At 36.4% G+C, this 20,109-nt stretch overlaps 1 protein-coding gene across 7 annotated transcripts in view; it reads left to right on the top strand.

Moving 5' to 3' along the window:
• Cyrib (CYFIP related Rac1 interactor B) overlaps positions 1–20,109 on the top strand; it is a 126,813-nt gene that overhangs the window by 75,526 nt on the left and 31,178 nt on the right. For all 7 annotated transcript variants that reach the window (XM_032916032.1, XM_032916001.1, XM_032916024.1 and 4 more), the window contains one exon: positions 9,971–10,009. The gene's annotated coding sequence lies outside the window, so the exon portion shown is untranslated. The remainder of the gene's footprint in view (positions 1–9,970; positions 10,010–20,109) is intronic.

Below are 20,109 nucleotides of genomic sequence, written 5' to 3'. Positions count from 1 at the left end.
CCTTGATTTACAATTTCAGCTTAGTCAAAATATGAAATTAGGATGCTTACTTCTTAGCAAGTAAAAACAAAAGAGGGCAAATAGAAGACTCAGGCACAGCAAATGAGATGATAGAGTTGGAGAAGTTGGAGGAATTAGTGTGGTTTTGTGTTTTTCAGTGATATTGAGAAACCTCCATTGTTTTTTGAATTCTTTGTTGCCCTAGATTAGCAAAACCTGTTTCTTTACGAATTAAGTTTCATTTCATCAAGTACCCCTTTGTTATAATCAAATGAATGGTGTTTAAAATGCCTGTTTTAGCAGGGAATATTTTTCTTTTTCTTTTTTTATTGTTCTTTTCCAATACAAAACTTTTTTTAAAAAGTTATTTTACTAAATTTGAAGCATATGAAAATGTCTAGAAGTTGTTAGTGCCTATGTTTTTTTTTTTTTTTTTTAACACAAGGCAAACTCAGAAATCTTTGCTTCTTAGCTTTCTCTGACACTCTTTAGACACGATTAAATTACTTGTCATCTGTCTCCCCATACAGTTTAAACCACAGAGCTCTATCTTGGCATTTTATTTAATTACAGTGTTTTGTAGCAATCTTTTTACATGTCATTTCATAGACCATGAACATCTTGAGGGCAGGCTTTCTTTAACTCAGCAATTTTTGACTCTGCCTTGCATCTGGTGTATTGGAGAACCCATATTGACTTTGTTGAATTTTGAGCACTTTGTGTTTTAGATTATGTGACAAGGCATTTTATTTTGTTGCTATTTTTATATATATACCTGAGTCCATTTTCTCTGTTCTTACCCTAGCTTACCTGTAGACTAATTTTAAATCATCTGTAAAATATCTGTTGAGACATGACATTTTAAACATTAAAAAAAAAACCATTACTTCGATTGCTATCAAGACCTGCAGTAATAAATTATGTATTTCTGCAAAGTGATTGTGGCAATTGAGTTATTTTGGCAGTTTGGGAAAACAAGCACCTATACAGCCATTGTGGACACTTGGACTATTTCAGTTTAAGGTTTCTTTTATTACATTAATTTATAATAGAAATTGCATGTTTGTCCAAATTTTGTCAGTTATCTTTTACGTATATGTTATCTCATTTTTCTACACAAATCTTTTTAGCAGAACGATCAGTCTTTGTGGCCTTAAGCATAGATAAGCCACACTTCTTCATCTTTTCTATCATGTTTGCTTAGTCACTCATTCAGCATATATGTATACATACTGGAGTCTGCAGTGTATCAGACATTGTGCTTTAGGGAATGCAGTAACAATAAATGGATTCTGATTTCAACATCATCAGAAAGAACAGAACATTTTCATGAGTGATGTAACAAACAGTCTATATTTGGAATATGTTCTTGACTTTAATACTGTCTTGTTTTCTAACTTTGTTATAACTGTAGTCTGTTCCATTAGTCTAGTTGTCTTAGTCATAAGTTCTATTCCTGTGAAGAGACACCATGACCACAGCAATTCTTAAAAAGGAAAACATTTAATTGGGGCTTGATTGCAGTTTAGAGGTTTAGTTCATTGTCATCATGGTGGGAAGCACAACCTAATGCAGGCATACATGGTGATGGAGTTGAAAGTTCTATATTTGGGTCTGCAGTCAGTAGGAAGAGATAGAGATGGGAAGGAAAAATATATTTAAAAAAACAAAAACAAAAATTGGGCCTGACTTGAGCACTTGAAGCCCCAAAGTCTATCCCTGGTGACACACTTTCTCTAGCAAGGTCACATCTATTCCAACAAGGCCATACTCTCTAATCCCTATCAAGTAATGCCACTCTCTAATGACCAAGCATTCAAATCTGAGCCTATGGGGGCCGTTCCTATCCAAACTACCGAACAAGTGTTGGTAGATTATTATGAACATATACATACATATGTGTGTGTGTGTGTATATATGTGTGTATGTGTATTTCAACAGTAACTCTTATTGGGTAAAAAATTTTTTTGGAGGGAGCATTTTTGACCTGTGTATTTCTGGAATTTCCAGCATCTGCAAAAAAGTAAATGTTTAATCAGTATTGTTAATCATAGCACTAATTCATTTAATTCTTGCATAGTGCTACAAGAAAGCTATTAATTCCATTTTCCATATTAGAAAACTTATGTTTCAGAACTGTGTGGCCCTGTGTTGCAGGTAGCAGTTGTCAGAACTAAAATTTAGATTGCATTAGGGCTGGGGTTCATGGGTGTAGGGCTTGCCTGGCATTTTTGAGTCCTAGAGTTTTAACCACAGTACTACAAAGAATTCAGACTGGGATCTAGGTGATTTCAAAGTTTAGGTCAAACATTTTCCACCTTTACATCAATGCTGTTACCCTTTGTTATAAGTATATATTGAATAGAGTACAAAAATATTGAAGATAAAAAGGCTCTTCTGTCATTTGAGGCCTATGAATTCCTCCTGGCAACAGGACTTCTGAAGGCAACTATGTCTAGAAGGTTGTAGTATAAAGCCAGTATTGCTTAAATAAGGGGTGTCTGAAGCGGTACACACAGCTTTTTCCAACGAAACAAGAATAATCCTGGGACCTGTAGCTCATGGAGACAGGGGCATAAATGGTGCCCAGTTCTTAAGCATCCTTTCTCTTTCCATGGGACACAATCCATGTGATGCTGTACCCTGCAAGAATTTAAATTAATAGAGAGTAAACCAATTAAAGTAGATTTGTGCTCTTTTGAAAAACAAATTTAGATAATTTTCATGAATTTGTCTTTCTTCAATAATGTGACTGTTGTGCTTTGAATGTAAAATGCCTTCCACAGACTGAACACTGATCCCAGGCTAGTGGTGTTCTTTGAAGAGGTTATCGAATTTCCAGGAGGTGGGGCCAGATTGGTGGAGGTGGGTCACTGCGGGGTTGAGAATTGAGGGTCATCAACTCAGGCTTGTCATCCAAGTTCTGGCTATCGTGAACTCCAATGCCAAAGACAAGCCACGTCTGCCACCATGCACTTCCTGCCATTCAAAGTTTCACCATTTAAAACTGAGGGACAATAAAAAAATTCCTATGTTTAGTTGCTTCTGTCAGGTATTGTGTCATGATGAAGAGTCAGTGTGTTTTCACTTAGTACTTGGGGTTTGCCTACTCAAGTAAAGAGCACTGACAAGAAAAATAGATGCAAGAATAACTGTACAGCTGGGTGAGGCTGCTTGGGAATTGCAGAGATTTCAGTTCTCTGGTGGTTGGAGTTCAAGGGCAAGGCCTACTGAAAATGGAAGTAGCTTTAGGTTGAACTTTTAAGGACAAAAAAGGAAGGTGCTGCTTTCTATGAGGAGGACATGAATTTCCAGACTTGCAGTAGCTTCAACTATTAGAGATAGATGGTCATATCAGCCTCTAGAATGAGGTCTTCTAGAACCAGAGGTTCTCAGCCTCCCTAATACTGGAACCCTTTAATATAGTTCCTCATGTTGTAGTGGCCCCCACCATAAAATTACTTTTGTTGCTATTCATAACTATAATTTTGCTACTCTAATGAATTGTAACGTAAATATTGGTGTTTTCCAATGAACTTAGGCAACCTCTGTGGAAGGGTGACAGACTATAAGCACTAGTATACATTATAATCACTTTAGCTTGAAAAGTGGGAATTCTTAGAAACAACTCAGAATTTAATTGTTTGTGGCAAGACTAAGAATTGTTATTTTATGCAGATTTAGATGTATTTAGTTCCTGAATCACTTGTTTAATTAACGAACATTAGGCAGCATATGAAACACAGAATTTACTGAGCTCTTCTATCAGTAACCACTCCATGATACTGTCACTGCAGTCAAACTAATGGGACAGATCTATTACCCATTAAAAATTGATCCTGCCTCTTCAAAATCCATCTGCCCTGTCAAGGCTCTACAACCACTCTATTTAACTTTTGTTGCTGTGATAAAATAATACAACCAAAACCAACTTGTAGAAGAAAGAGTCCATAATAGTCCAGCAGATGACCGGAGCAGGAAGCTGGTGACCACATTTTGTCTGCATACCAGGAAAACAGGGAGTGTAACTACAAATGGGGTGAGGCTATAAACACTCGTAGCTGAGCATAAAATTGTCAAAAGATGTGCAGTGTTTTTAGTTAATACAATGACACAGTTTATATGATTGATGACAGTTTACAATCACAGTTGGATGCTATTTGATATTGTCACGAGTGTCTGTATTATGCTACATGAATGCAGGTGCCTAAAGAGGATAGAGGAGAATGTTGAGTTTTCTCGAACTGCTCTTACAGGCAGCCTGATGTGGGTGCTTGGAACTAAACTACTATGGAAGAGCAATTAAGTTCTCTTAACCATGGAACTGTCTAATGTCAGACTTCTTTATTCAGTTTAACGGTTGTAAATATGTCAAAAACCAAAGATACTGTTTCTATTTGTATTATGCATATCTAGAACTTTTTAAAAACTGGTTCATTTTGAAAATCAACTTTATCCTACCAAAATTTAGCAGGGATTTTCATATACTAGATAGTAATCCTTCCTTGGGTATGTGTGTTGTATTTTATAGCTCAGTGATTTACTATTTGATTTCTTTAAAATGTTAAACAGTTCTTGTTTGTTTGTTTTGAGACAGTCTCACTTTGTATTCCAGACTGTTTTAAACTCAATCTTTTTGCTGTGGGCTCTAGCTGTGGGCCACTACATTAGTTCTTGATAATTAGTTTGATCAAATTTATTAGTGTTTTCACTGATAGGGTGAGCACTTTGCTTGTATCTACTTTGGGACCATAAAGAAGTATTCTGAATTTCATTCCAAAAGTTGAGATTTCCCTGTGGGATTAAATCTCATGGAAATTTATTTTTATTTATGATATAGTATAGGCATTTTTTTCTTACGTGAATAACCAAAAAAAAAAAAAAAAATCTGTTCAGCAGTCTCCTTTCTTCAGGGATCTACATGTGTGAGCACCATGCTTCCAGCCTATTTTATGTGTGTGCTTGTTCCTAGGGTGTATATTCTGTTTTTCAATATTGTATTTTCTTTCTAGTTTGTCTTCATACCAGTACCATGATGTCTACTATAGATTATTTTGTATCCTGAAACTATTTGGTCAAGCTGACATACTTGATTCGTTGGACGTTTTGATTGCTCTTGAATTTTTTGATATAAATTTCAGAATTTAAGTTCAAAAAAATCATTTTGCAATTTTGGTTAAAAATGTCTTTAGGCTGGGCAGTGGTGGCACACACCTAATTCCATCCAGCACTCAGGAGGCAGAAGCAGAGGCAGGCATGGATCTATGAGTTCAAGGCCAGCCTAGTCTACAGAGTTCCAGCACAGCCAGGGCTGCCCAACCCTGTCTCAAAAAACAAAATCAACCAAACAAAAGTCTTTAGTATTTATGTGAATTTGGGAGACTCTATTAATATATGTCATTTGCTATCATGATTGCCTCTTTAGGTTATGGACATGGCCTCATTGTCTGTGACCTTTTCCATGATGTTTTATCTCTGTGCAGATAACTGCTCAGCTTTTGTTACATCGATTTCTTGTTCCAATTTTAATACAAATTTGTGGGATTTGGTTCTCTATCACTTGGGTCCCAGAGATTAAATCCAAGTAGTCTCTTAAGGTACCATTTTTACCTTTCCCCTTTCCATTCCACATAGAGAAAATGTGTTCTTTGTCTGAGTCTAGCTTATTTTGCTTAACATTCCAAATTGATTTTCATGCAAATATCATACTTTTACTTTTCTCTATTCCATTCTAGTACTAAATGCATGTTCCTTTCTCCCTTCATCCTTACCTGGGATGTTGTGTTTGTTGTCTTTTTATTTTTTAATTAACCAGTCTATGAGGGAATGGGTGGGGTAGTTTAAATTTAAATTTGCATTTCCCTGATGGCCAAGGATATTCAACACTTTAAAAACTTCAACACTTCCTAATTCTCAAAATAGTTTTAGTTTGCATTTTCTGACAGCTAAGAACATTGAACATTTTTTCCAAATATATATTAGTCATTTGTGTTTCTTTTTAGAGCTATACTAGTTGATTAGCCATTTATTGATGGAATTGTTCCTCCCTCCCCCTTTTTGAGACAAGATCTCCTGTAACCCAGGCCCCCCTCAAACGCCATATGAAGTCTAGAGTTTGTGGTTATCCTGCCTCCACCTTCTGAGAGTGCCGACATTACAGATTTGCACCCTCCACTGGATTTATTCAGTAGTGGACCTTAAACTCAGGGCCTTGCATATGTGCCAGGTGTGCTGGCTACTTTATGTCAACTCAACAGCTAGGCTCATTGGAGAAGAGAGAACCTTAATTGAGAAAAAGCCTGTAGTCAAGCCCGAGGGGCATTTTCTTAATTTGTGATTGATGGGGGAGGGTCCAGCCTTTTTAGTAGCCCTGGGTTCTGTAAGGAAGCATGCTGAACACGCCTGAGGAACAAGCCTATGAGCAACAACTCTCCATGGCCTCTCTATCAGCTTCTTTCTCTAAGTTTCTGACTTGTTTGAGTTTCTAACCTGACTTCCTCCACCGATGAACTACAATGTAGAAATCAAGCCAAATAAAACCTTTCTTTCCCCAACTTGAAATTGATCATGGTGTTTCACTGCAGTAATAGAAAACCCTAAGACACCAGACAAGCACGTATGGAACTTAGATTAGCTACTTGCCCAGCTTTCCATGAGATTATTCTAATACTACTTATTAAAGAAATCTTTCATTGTATTATAAATCACAATACCTTCCTCCTCTAGAATATTCTTGAACTTCTATTTCCTTTTCCAACTTTTCTAATACCTATCAGTTCTTCAAAGTTCACCTTAGACAAGGCATCAGAAAGTCTCTCTACAACCTCCTAATTCCCATGCTTTACCTCTAGCTATAAATCTACACTCTTATCTTAATTTTGCCAGAGCACTGTTTAGAGCTATTTCTCAGAATACATTTTTACCTTATATTTTAACTTTCATAGTAAATTATGTTCTGATTCTAGGGAGCACAGTCTTCATCACTGTGTTTCTTGTCTCTGTTTTGGTTTAAGCACATTATAAACTTTGATTGTTTTTAGTGGCTATATATTAAAATATATAGAATCTTTTCTACTTTCCCCCTTTCTCCAACATTACAACCTATAGGAGTCCTTCTCATCTATTCTATTTTGTATAAAATTTTTTTATAGGTTAGTATCTTAGTTACTTTTCTATTGCTGTGTTGAAACACCATGACTAAGGCAACTTATAAAGGAAGACATTTAATTTGGGGCTCAAAGTTCTAGAAGATAGTACAGTCCATGACTTTCATGGTGGGGAGTAAGGTGGCAGGCAGACTTAGCTTTGTAGCCATATCTAAGAGTTTACATCTGATCCACAAGCATGAGTGAAGGAGAGCAGGAAGGAAAGAGGACCACACTGAGAATGGTGTGAGCTTTTGAAACCTCAAAACCCACCCTCAGTGACACACCTTCAACAAGGCCACACCTCCTATTCCAAGTAGTTTTACCAACTAGGGTTGTTCTCATTCAAACCACTCCAGTTAATTTGACTCTTCTCTCTGTAGAAGTATAGAATATTTTATAGTATTTATTGTCAGACTTTTTGAACCTCGTCAGTAGCCCATTAATCAATCTTGGATGCTCCTTTCTGATTGTAAGATGATTTTGAAAGTTATTTCCCTATATGCCAAGGGAACCATGAACAAACTCAGTTCAGTTAGGTATTATCTTGTACCTAGGTTATGTAGCTATTTATTGAATACTAACTGCATAGCTCTAATACAGTGACCAAATGCTCTCAAATCACAACTCTATATCTTAACTTTTGCTGGAGGCAACAGAAATGATTTTTAATACTTGGTTTGTAGATACTAAGTGGTACTTGGATTACTCAAGTATTGCCTAGCATTATTTATGACTTGATGTTTTGTTCCAAAAGTAAATATAATTGCTGGTGGTTTATCGGGTATTGGTTTATTAAGAGCTTGACAGTATGACTTTAAATTTCCTCATGGTTTTATGCATGTGGTTCTGGTTTGTCTCTGTGGTTTATTAAAGTGGCTAGCCAAGAAGCCACTTATTTCTGGGTAGCTACAATAGTTGTTAGGGAAAGTAGCATGTTTTTGCAAGAAAAATTAAAAAGCTGTTCATTCCATTAGTATTAATAACATTGATCCAAGAAGCTTTCTTGTGGATAACCACAGTGATGTTAGACTTTGATCACCAATGGCTCACATATGCAGATGGAAGTGAGTGATTTAGAATTAATACTGTAATACATTTTAGATAGTGGGAAGTTCTAAGACAGGTTCCAAATCAATGAATTAATAGCTAAAGATAGTTTGCAGAGTATTTTGTTTGTCTTACTATTGGATAAAACATACAAATGTGTGCTTGCCCTAGTTAGCACTTCTACTTAAAGTAGTCACAGCTCTGTATTTGCTGACTTTTGTGACTTATGTAGAATCTCAGAAGTTTGTAGATTTAATACAACTAATGGGATAAGGCTTTTAGAGTAGGACATGGAGTGCAGAGAAAGAAGTGGAAAGGAACCCACGACTTTAGTTGTCACTTGAGATAGAGGTTGCTTCAAGTAGATCAAATGTGAGTAGTAAAAATAGAGAGTTCAGTTTGGGACATGTAAAGTGTGACTGTCCCTTGGAGGCCCTTCTCTTTCCCACCCCAGCCCTTTAAAACAAAAAACAAAAAACTGATCTGGAAGACTTGGATGAATGGACTTTCTTTGTTATTTTTGCTTCCATCTGTTGACTCATTTTAAAAAAAATCAGACATATCAGCATGTAGGGGACAATGTTAAGCATAATATCATTTGCCATCTGGGAACACAATGCCACATGTCTTCAAGATGCTACTATCCAGCAATACTACATGGAAATTGTGTTTATTAAATCCAGGGCTCCCAAGTTATAAAACAAACTATCAGGGAAAGAAATTTTCACACAAAAGTCAGCAGCTATATTAGTCAGATAATTTTATACATGAACTAAGCAGTTACAATGGTTATCTTACAGGTGTTCTTAGTTGCAAAAGTATAATACAGTCATTTTGAAGTGGTAAAGCCTACTTGAAAGCACCTTATGGCTTACTTTGGTTTTGCCAAATCTGCCAGTAGCAAATGATGCGCTGTTAGCTTGGAATGTGTGTTTTAACACCTCAAATAAGACTGGCATTGAAGACTTTCTCACCCAGGTGAGCTTCAACTATGGTAAGAAGTACAAATAGGTCCCTTTGGCCCCTGTGATAAAGATACAGAGAAATTTCCAATGGTCTCTCTCTTGTTAACTTTTTGCATACTCTGATGAGAATTGAGTTATGTTCTTGGAATACTGAATGTCTTGAGTGCTAAACCCTTACTGTTGGATTGTTTATTTATGTTCATATAGTCGGCCCTTCATATACAGTGGTTGGATTCATCTAAGAAAATAGACGTGTTGCAACAGTTCATGAATGTATGGTGTGGCGTGTATATGTAATACATGTACTTTTTTTGTGTAGGTGATTGTATGTGTGCGTGTGTAGAGGCTAGAAATCAAAGTTAGGTATTTTTCTCAATCACTCTTCACCAGAGGGAGGGGGTGGTGCTAGGGAGAGGGAGGGAGGGAGGGAGGGAGGGAGGGGGGAGAGAGAGAGAGAGAGAATGAATGAATGAATGAATATGAATGAGAGTGGGGTGTGTGTGTGTGTGTGTGTGTGCTGTGTGCTGTGTGCTGTGTGCTGTGTGCTGTGTGCTGTGTGCTGTGTGCTGTGTGCTGTGTGCTGTGTGTCTGTCTTTAACTGTTAACTGAACCTGAAGCAGTTTGGGTAGGCTGGCAGGCCAGTGAGGTAGGAGGAATCTTGTTCCTTTCTCCTGATTCGGGGATGATAAGTCATAAACCACTATGCTGGGCTCTATATGTGGTACCGAGGAACTTGGGTACTTACAGTTGTAATGACTTATTGAAAGTATAATGATGTTTTAGACTCTTCCCTTTCTTTTCTTTAAACAGATAGAAGGACGAGGACAGAATCACCAGCACTGGCTGAAGGTAAATATGTCTTTGGGGGTAATGATTGTTGAGACACAAGTGAAATATAAACCTGCATTATTATTAAGAAAATGTCATTTAGGGAAAAGATCTTTTTATATACTGAAGTCAATAGAAAACTTACTAAAAGTATATTTAGATAATGTATAATTTCTATCTTAGAACTTTTGCAGACAGCTCTTCAAATAGGAGAGGTATATGTCTTCTTTTGGATTCCTTTCTCTGTTTTTTTCTCTATAACCAGTAGAATTGATCAATAAAACTTCAAGATATAAGTTTAATAGTATAAAAAGTGAGAGGGTGACAATTGGTTATCTATCCATTGGGAATAAGATAGATATTTTTATACATTATCTTAAAGAAGAATTCTATCTTGTTACTAGTTTTAGTCCTTTAAGGAAAATGTCTGAAGGTTTCAGTGAGCTGGCACAGGAGGTGAAAGCACTTGCCCTGAGTCTGAAGCTGAGTCGGAGTTCCAGAACCTAAATGGGAGAAGCAGGGGACTAGATTTGACAAGGTGTCCTCTGACCTCCAGGTACACACTCAAACATACATATGTGCAGGTACCCATACATATTAAATAGCAAACCTTAGAAGTAATGAATACTAAGCAAACATTTGGCATTAAAGGGTCTTGAGTACATAAATATTTGTAGTCCTTTGATTATTTTGCCAATATTTTATTTTCAAAAATTTATAGATATTTTAAAAATTCTAGTTTTATAGATGTACTTTGTGGTTTTCAAGTTAAAAATCTGTTGTAAAAAATCTTATTTTTATCTTAAGAATTTAAAGTATTTTAAAATCTCTAATATTTAAATGTTTAATATTTACAATATTTAAGATAAATATTTTATCTTAAAATTTTGTCCTCTTCTAAGTTAGAAAGGAAAACATTTATAGAGTGGATATGACAGTCCTCATGATGACCTCTCAGAATTGTCATTATTTTCCCCATCTCTGTCACCAGGTTGGCATATTAAAGGCATCTTTGGTAATCTCTACAAGCCTCTGACCTCTGACCGACAGGACTGGTTCTTAACCACTCATGATTGTGTTAGGAACCCAGCTAAATTGAAATACTGTCACAAATATGTAGATTGATGGTAGGCTAATCTGTCTGTCCTTTCTCCAGAGTATAAGCTTTAGAACAGCAGTTTTCAACCTACGGGTTGCGTGTGACCCCTTTCACAGGGTTGCCTAAATCCATTGAAAAACACATATTTACAGTTGATACGTAACAGCAAAATTACAGTTATGAAGTAACAATGAAAATAATTTTATGATTGGAGTCACTACAATAGGAGGAAGTAAATTCAAGGGTTACAGCATTAGGAAGGTTGAGAACCACTGCTTTAGAATAACTGCTAACTACTGTTAACTATTGAATGCATATAATTGTAATGAAAATATTTGTAATTTTAATTAGTAACAAGTTCATGGAAACTACTTTTGCTATAACTTGTGGACTATAATCTTCATTAAAAGACTTGTTTATTTTTCATGTAGAACTTGGTAAAATGTTTCCTGTTCAGTTTCATAGATATTGCACTCTCTGGATTCCAGAACAATGAGAAACCACATTCTCCTTTCTCATCCTCCTTCAGTGAGTGTAGTTTTCCTGGTCCTATATAACTGATCTTAAAAAAGAAGAGATGCCTGGTATGGTTGTAAAGACTGTAAACCCAGCATTCTGGAGGCTGAGACAAAAGAGGAGCATTGCAAGTTTATGGCTAGCCTAAGTTACAGATAGAGAGACCTTGTCTTCCTAAAGAGAGGGGGTATATGGCCATTCCTTTGACATATCCTATTAGTATAGATTAGAAGTTTGTGAAAAGGCTTTGAAGGCAATTCTATTTGCAGGTTAATAACAACAGAAACAATATGTTTTAGAAAAGAGCACTTGATAGGCATTTGCAGGTTCAGGGAATGGAGATCTAATGGCGGTTTGGTTGATTGCAAAAGCACCACCAACATTGATTTTGAAGGGGCTGCTTGTGTTATGGTGATGAGTTCTTTCTGTAAGTGTGACCTGGCCTCAGTACTCCATTTAGAGATGTTCTTACAAACTGCAGTTCAAGGTTTCTTAAAGGAAACACTACTGTTCCACCAGTTGCTGGTTTGGCCTAAATCACTGAATTTCTCTAGTTCTCAGGTTCCTTTCACAAGATTGAGGAGTTGAGTTTTCCCCAGCATTTCACCCTTTATTTGGTATGCATGCTTCTGTCCTCTTTTATTTATGTATTTTTGTCTTTTATCCCTCCCAGCAACTTTGGACATATGGTAGGAATATTAAAGCAATAAATGAGTTGGACTTTGTCTTTATAAGTATGTCTAACTTACATGCTATATAAGATGTATTAAGATATATGTGTGTGTTATTACAACTTTAAAAGCTGTAATACTCAATGACATCGTTAAATTCATATGCTATATGCATAATACATTTGGTCTTATAGTGGTTTTAAACGATTTAAAATTCTATGTCATTAAGAAAATACTTTTTAAATGTTTGTCTATAAATTTGCCTTTAAAAAAAATAAAAACACCAAAATTTACATCGTTACTTTAAATGCCTTGGAATTTGAGGCTTACTTGGGCTACATAGTGAATCCTATCTCAAATAAAATGAAATTTACCCAGGGAGTTTGTTTGTACTCTTCAAATGAAGTAAGACAGTATTTTTTAAACTGGTATAATGAAAAAAACAATGAATTTATTTGTAATTACCACCTACTTGACAACATAACCTTGTAATGATGGCCACTGCCAGAGTCCAGTTAGCATTGTAAGAGAAATGATTCATAAGTATAGAGGAAGATTATTTAAGTACCCTCTTAGTTAGGGTTTCCATTACTGTGAAGAGACACCATAACCAAGGACACTAATACAAAGGACAACACTTAATCGGGGCTGGCTTACAGGCTGAGTCCGTTATCATCAAGGTAGGAAGCATGGCAGAATCCAGGCAGGCATGGTGCTAGAGGAGCCGAGAGTGTTACGTCTTGTTTTGAAGGCAAACAGGAGACTACTGTCTTTCAGGCAGCTGTGAGGAGGGTCACAAAGCCTGCCCCTACAGTGACATTCCTTCAACAAGGCCACACCTACTCCAACAAGGCCACACCTCCTAATAGTTCCACTCCCTTGGCCAAGCATATTCAAACCAACATAAGTACAAATTTTAAAAATTACCAAGCAGAGAAAAATATGTGGAGTTTTTGATTTTGTATTTTGTTTGATTATGAGCCTGGAAGAGATATATTTAGGAGAATGGTTTTTAAGCTTTAAGCATAAGAATATGGAAACCAATTTTCCTGTGCTAACTTGCTTCATTATGCCAGACCCAGGAAAGACCACTAAGTACTATTTAAAAACGTTTTAAGCACCTGTATCCTCTAATAATTATTTTTGCAAAACATCTTTATGCCAAATTTTACAAATTTACAAATTTTAGTACTAGTAATTTCAGAAATGTGAGATTTTTCTCAATTTTACCCATTACACCATTGTTTAGTAGTATGACACTGGATAAGACAATTAATAACTAAAACCCCATGGAAAGGTCCACTTCCATTGTTCCTTTAGTCTTCAGTGCTAAAGAAACTCCTTATGTTAAGTGTCTCCTAAACATACAAGTTTTGCTCGTTAGACGCCAACCCTCATAATTACTAGTTAGGATAAATACATTTTACCTGTGTGAGTATAGTGTAATAATCTAATGGGGGTAACAATCTTTCAGCTTCCTTTTCATGTAATTGAAGATATCTCAAGTTCTATTAAATAGTTAGAAGGCTGTTTTTAAAGATTTGGTTATTGATGGCCACTTAGAATTAGAACAAATGAAGAAAAATTAACACAGGAGTGATTTCAGCCTAGTATACAGATTTCATACTTGTGAGGCCCGGATTTCTGTCATATTGTATATTCAGTGACTAGTTAATTTCTTCCCCCCCCCCTAAAAATTGGCTGAAATCTAAAATTTAGGTCTACAAAGAACATTTAAATAGTGACTGGATACCTACTTGGATGTTATAGGGGAAATTCAAACTATGATAAAAATGGCTGTAATTGAGACTCCCATTCTCTGGTGTAAGATTTTCATGATTATTGGTAACCAAATGTAAAAACCACTTGATGTGTCTTAGTCCTTACAGGGATATGAACTTAAGGTTTTAGCCCTGGATCCAAATAGAAAATAAGGGACACATGACTTAGTAGAATACTCTCTTAATAGAAATTATGAGTAGAAGAGGAAAGTGGAAACAATTTAAAGATCACTGTTTCACTGGACTTTTATTCCTACTTGGGAAATGTTGGCAGATTTCTGAGCTCCTCCCTCTTTTATTCCTAAGAAGTCCAAGGGAGTGGCAGGGAATGTTAGTGTGGAGTGGACAGTAATGTTTCTATAGCCCCTATTCTCCATGCAAAAACTAAAAAGAATGTTATTATTCATAATGTTGGTGTTACTTATTTTGGGCCTTTGCTGTAATGTTTACAAACATGCGAACCACTATTGAAGATGATGAGTTTGGGTGATAGGAAAGAGCTTTATGGAAAAGTCTTTCAGTCTCTGCCAGTTTAGTATCTTAGCAATAAACACATGCTATCCAGCCTTGCTCTTGGTTGCCGTACGTAATCTTTGTGGAGCTTGTATTTGAGTTATAATTTCATAGGTAACACAGGTAAATTTATACTGCTTAATGGGGTAATCCTCATTTATGTATTTGCATTTTTGGTAAATAAGTTTTTTGATCAAAAAGTTCATGAATTCAATAAACATTTGTTGAATTAGTTGAGAGTATGTCTGCTATAGAATAGTTTGAAACATGAAAAAGATGAATACTTCCTACAGTTTTGGCTAACTTCGTTGTCATTGAGGAACTAACACGTTTTGTAGTTTATAAACCACTCTAAAGGATACAAAGAGCTTATGTATAAAATAGCTCTGGTAAAAATGCCATTCAAGTATAGAGAGAAATTGCAGACCAATCTTACTTATAATCTAAAGCAGAATGCTAGGAAGCCAAATTGAGAGCCGTGCATGATAATGTAGGAGTCTAAGGGAAGAGGATCCTGAGTTAGAAGCCAGGTTAGGCGATCTAGTGAGACCCTGTCTCAGTAAACAGATTAGAACAAAGAACCAAAAATATGAACTGAATCTAAAAGTATATAAAGATCCAGAGATCTAAGAGAATCTAACCATAGACACTTCAGAAATGGTTTGATCCTAGAGAATTCAAAAATGGTTTAGCAATAGAAAAGGAACTCAAATAAATTACTGTATTCTTAGATTAGTGACAGTGTAGGTGATATTGTAAAGTAACATAGTTCTGCCCAAATAAAGTATATAGTAAATGTAAATAAACATCTCTTTAGGATTCTGTAGGAGTGGGAATCAAAGGGGTGCCTGTTAATCAGTATGTGCTGGTACATGTTCATATGAGTACACAAAGGCCAGAGTTCAACCACAGATGGTGCTCTTCAGATGTCATCCACTCCGAATCTTAGAATAGGCACACATTTGGTAGGTAGGCTGTACTATGTTAGTCCCACAGATCTACCTGTTTCTTTTGTGCCCAGCTTTTGTACGTGAGTTCTGGGACCTGACTTGGCCAATGTCCTGTTGCTGTAAAGAGATACCAGACCAAAGCAACTCTTAAAAAAAAAAAGCATTTAATTGGGGCTTGCTTACATTTAGAAGTTTCCATTGTTTGTCATTGTTGAGGCATGAAAGCATGCAGCCAAATATGATGCTGGATAATGTAGTTGAGAGTTCTGCATCTGGATCAACAGGCAGCAGGAAGAGAGACACTGCACCTGGGTTGAGCATTTTGAAATCTCAAAACCACCCCTCGTGACACACTTTCTCTAGCAAGGCCACACCTGCTAATGCTACTCTGTAATCATTCAAATATATGAGTCTATAGGAGCCATTCCTATTCAGAGAACTACAGGTTCAAACTGAGGCCCTCATGCTTGTTTGGCAACCACTTTAGTGACTGATATCTCCCCAACCCACCTGATGATTTTTGTAGAATTTGATAACCACACAGAATTAAAGACTAATTCTGAAGAGTTACTACTTAGCACTGAGTACAAAGAAAAGGTGACAAATTGAGCTGTTACTATAAACAACACATGAGCAAAGTTGAGAAATGTTAGGGACTAAATGAGGAAGCAGTTGCCTATTATATAGGCATCAAAAACTATTATTACAGAACTTCTTATTTAGAAAGACTCAGGAAGGGGTTGGGGATTTAGCTCAGTGGTAGAGCGCCTGCCTAGCAAGCGCAAGGCCCTGGGTTCAGTCCTCAGCTCCGGGGGTGGGGGTGGGGGTGACTTTAGAAAAACTCAGGAAATAAAATAGTGGTAGACCAGTTAGCATTGAGTTAAGAAAACATCAGCCTGGGAATTTTTTTTAGAACAGAATATGATACAGAGAACTATATAATTATATAATAATTATTGTATACAATAATATTTGGGGTTTTTTTTTGTTTTTTTTTTTCTTTTTTTCAGAGCTGGGGACCGAACCCAGGGCCTTGCGCTTGCTAGGCAAGCGCTCTACCACTGAGCTAAATCCCCAACCCCTGTATACAATAATATAATCATTGAATATTATACATTATAATTATTATACATTATATTGTATTCAAAGATATTAGAAAGACTGGAACAACCAAAGACAGACAAGATGAAATAGAGCAGTGAAAAGGAAAGAAAGCCAAGATAGCCCTATAATTTCAGCTACTATTCAGGAAGCTGAGGCAGGAGAATCACAAATTCAAGACTAGCCTGGATAAATTAGTGAGACCCTTTCTCTGAAAATAACAAGAGCACTGAGGTTATGATAAGTCAGTGGTAGGGTTTTTGTCTAGCACACCCAAAGCTGTAGGGTCAGTCTTCATTATTGACTCCATCTACAGAAAAAGGGAAATTAAAGACAGGATGCTGCCATCACCCTGTTCCCACTATTTAGCAACTGCTAACCTGTCCTGTCTGGTTACTTCTGTTTTCCTTCTGCCTTCTCATTACTTTCCAGAGCCTTCCATTGGCATAACTAGCAGAAACTACTGGGCTGTGTAGAAGTGTCTTATATAGGTTGTGTAAACACAGAAAGAAGGCATATATTTTTGTGTGTGTGTATTTCCAGTTATTTCTCAGCTTAAAGAATTAAGACTCAGTTCTCTTGGGTAGTCTCAACCAACCGTACTGAGACTGGATTAGATACTCCTCTTTGTTCATGGTTTCCTTTGCTCATTTCACACTGTCAGTCTGGTATCTCCATTTGTCTCTGAATCCCTCAATTTTAGATTTTCATTAACTATCAGCAGTACCAGATAATATATAATACATATAGAACCATTTGAGCCTTTATGTATTGCTAAATCAAATAAAATAAGTCATCTATGATTTGTAGCATATGTATTAGGAGTAGGGAGGGTTAGGCATATTTGATTGAAACTCATGTGCTCTGTAGTGACAAACCACATTTTTAAATGCTTTTACTTATTAGTAAATACAAAAGAAACATATACCTTATTTGCGTAATCTAAAAAATAAGAGAATTCCTTGAGTATACCAATAATTGAACTAGAACATTAATGGAACCTTGGAGTTACCCAGTGTTTTGGTTATTCCCCTCCAAATAGGTACTATATGTAATATGTCTTTTAATGTCATCACATGGAGTTTCCTGGCTTAATTCCCATACTCTGTGTTGTTTCTCATTTAAGGAGTTTGTAGCTAGCGTTAGTTTATGTGTCCTGGATTGTAATTGTTTGGATGCACATAGCACATGTACTTTGTACTGAGCACCAAACTCTCTCCAAGTGGCCAGACGCCTTTATACTTCGTCAGCAGCACTCCTGTTGTTCCTTCCCTTATGTCAGTACAGCACAACTTTGGAATACATACTAGAATAAAGTCATTGTAAAAGGCTGCGTTTCGGATGAATCATAAAAACTATTGGCATATATTTATCTTGGAACATAACATACAAAGAAAGCCATAATTCCAGGTAAAATGCTACTTCAAAAACATTAAGGATGATATTTTGGTATTAAAATAAGACTGCTATTAATATTGAATATTCATGACATGAATAGTAATAATTGGCCATGTTTTAAGTTCTTGAACTGAAGTATAATTATGTAATTATTTCATTTATGAATTTTAAAAAGTGTTAAGTTTAAGAAAGTGAATTTTGGGGTGGAAAGATGGCTCAGAGATTGAGAACTCTTCCAGAGGTCCTGAATTCAGTTCCCAGCAACCACATGGTGGGCCCTGTTCTAGCATGCAGGCATAAATGCAGACAGAACACTGTGTACATGATAGATAGATAGATAGATAGATAGATAGATAGATAGATAGATAGATAGATAGATAGATAGATAGATATTTATGAAAAGAAAGTGAATTTGGAAAACTATAGTTGTTTAATGATATTTTTAAAGAATAATATGAGCATTTCCCTCACAGCAATCTGAATACTCTTATATTGCTTGTCTGCATTCTCTCTGTTAGCTGTGATGACTGAGGGCCATTCTAGTTAAGCTCAGATGCTCTGAAAGTCTGATATAGTACCATGGTTGTGGTTCACTTCTACTTCCATATATTGATCTTTCGATTTCTTATATTTCTCTCTCTCTCTCTCTCTCTCTCTCTCTCTCTCTCTCTCTCTCTCTCTCTCTCTCTTTCTCTCTTTCTCTCTTTCTCTCTTTCTCTCTTTCTTTTTTTCCGGAGCTGGGGACTGAACCCAGGGCCTTGCTCTTGCTAGGCAAGCGCTCTACCACTGAACTAAATCCCCAACCCCTCTTTCTTATTTTTTAAGCTGCACTGTAGCTGTCCTCAGACACACTAGAAGAGGGCATCAGATCTCGTTACAGATGGTTGTGAGTCACGATGTGGTTGCTGGGATTTGAACTCAGGGCCTCTGGAAGAGCAGTCAGTGCTCTTAACCACTGATCCATCTCTCTAGTCCAATTTCTTATATCTCTTATACGGTTTCATAGCTTTATAAGTAAATTTTATAGTTGAATTAAGGTTCTTCATTTTAAAGTTGAGTTAAAATAAAAATTGAAAGTGTATCCACTAGATATCACCATAGGAAAGATGTCACTCATGTATCTGAAGCAGTGCAAGGGTGCAGTTTTACAAATAAACTCACTTTACATGAGCTACACATTATGAGACACATGAAACAAAAAGTCAGCTTTCTCAATTTTAATTATTTTTACCATACTGAAATTAAAATATTTTGATCTTGGCTTGTACCTTTAATAAATCATGGTGAGTATTATCTACTATAGCGAACACTTAGTACTTTGTTGTGAGCTGTGGTTTGTCTTACAATAAGAGATTGTCAGGGACAAAAAGGGTAGAAATAGGGTGACCACGTAGGGTCATTGAAATAATCTTAGCAAGAAGCAGTGCTGTCAAGGGCCAGGATGGTGGAGCAGTAAGCAGTAAGCTGTACATCTGTTAAGCTAGTGCAAAAAGTGTATTGATAATGTCAGTATATTAGCTGTTTCTGACGGTGATAAGTAAGATGGGACTTGAAAACTGCAGCATAGCGGTTATTTGGTGGCTTTGTCACAACAGTTTAGTAATGTGGAGTTGGCACAGAGTTTGGTGGATTAGGTTTAACAGAATGGAAATTGGTGAGGAAGTAAAGCTGATGAGCACAGAAAACTGCTTTTAAGGAATTTTCCTGCAAAGGAGAAACAAGGGAGTAATGTGAGAGCTAGAGAAGGAAAGAGAATAATAATACATTTTGTTTTATTTTAAGATAGGCTAAATAAATAAGTGTATCCGAATGGCACATGTATCCTAATGGGAGAATACACAGAAAGAAAAACCATAAACTAGGAAGGAAGCTTGGGGGAATGTATAATATGAAAGCATGGGACTGGAGCAATGGCTCGGAGGTTAAAAGCACTGGCTGCTCTTTTCCAGAGATCCTGAGTTCAATTCCCATCAACCACATGGTGGCTCACAACCATCTGTAATGGGATCTGGTGCCCGCCCTCTTCTGGCACATGGGGTGTACATGCAGATTGAGCACTTATACATTCAATAAATAAATCTTTAAAAAAATC

The sequence above is a fragment of the Rattus rattus genome, chromosome 1 (genome assembly GCF_011064425.1).
Source record: "Rattus rattus isolate New Zealand chromosome 1, Rrattus_CSIRO_v1, whole genome shotgun sequence".
Classification (NCBI taxonomy): domain Eukaryota; kingdom Metazoa; phylum Chordata; class Mammalia; order Rodentia; family Muridae; genus Rattus; species Rattus rattus.
Note: the sequence above shows the minus strand (reverse complement) of the source record. Positions and strands in the feature narration are given on the sequence as shown.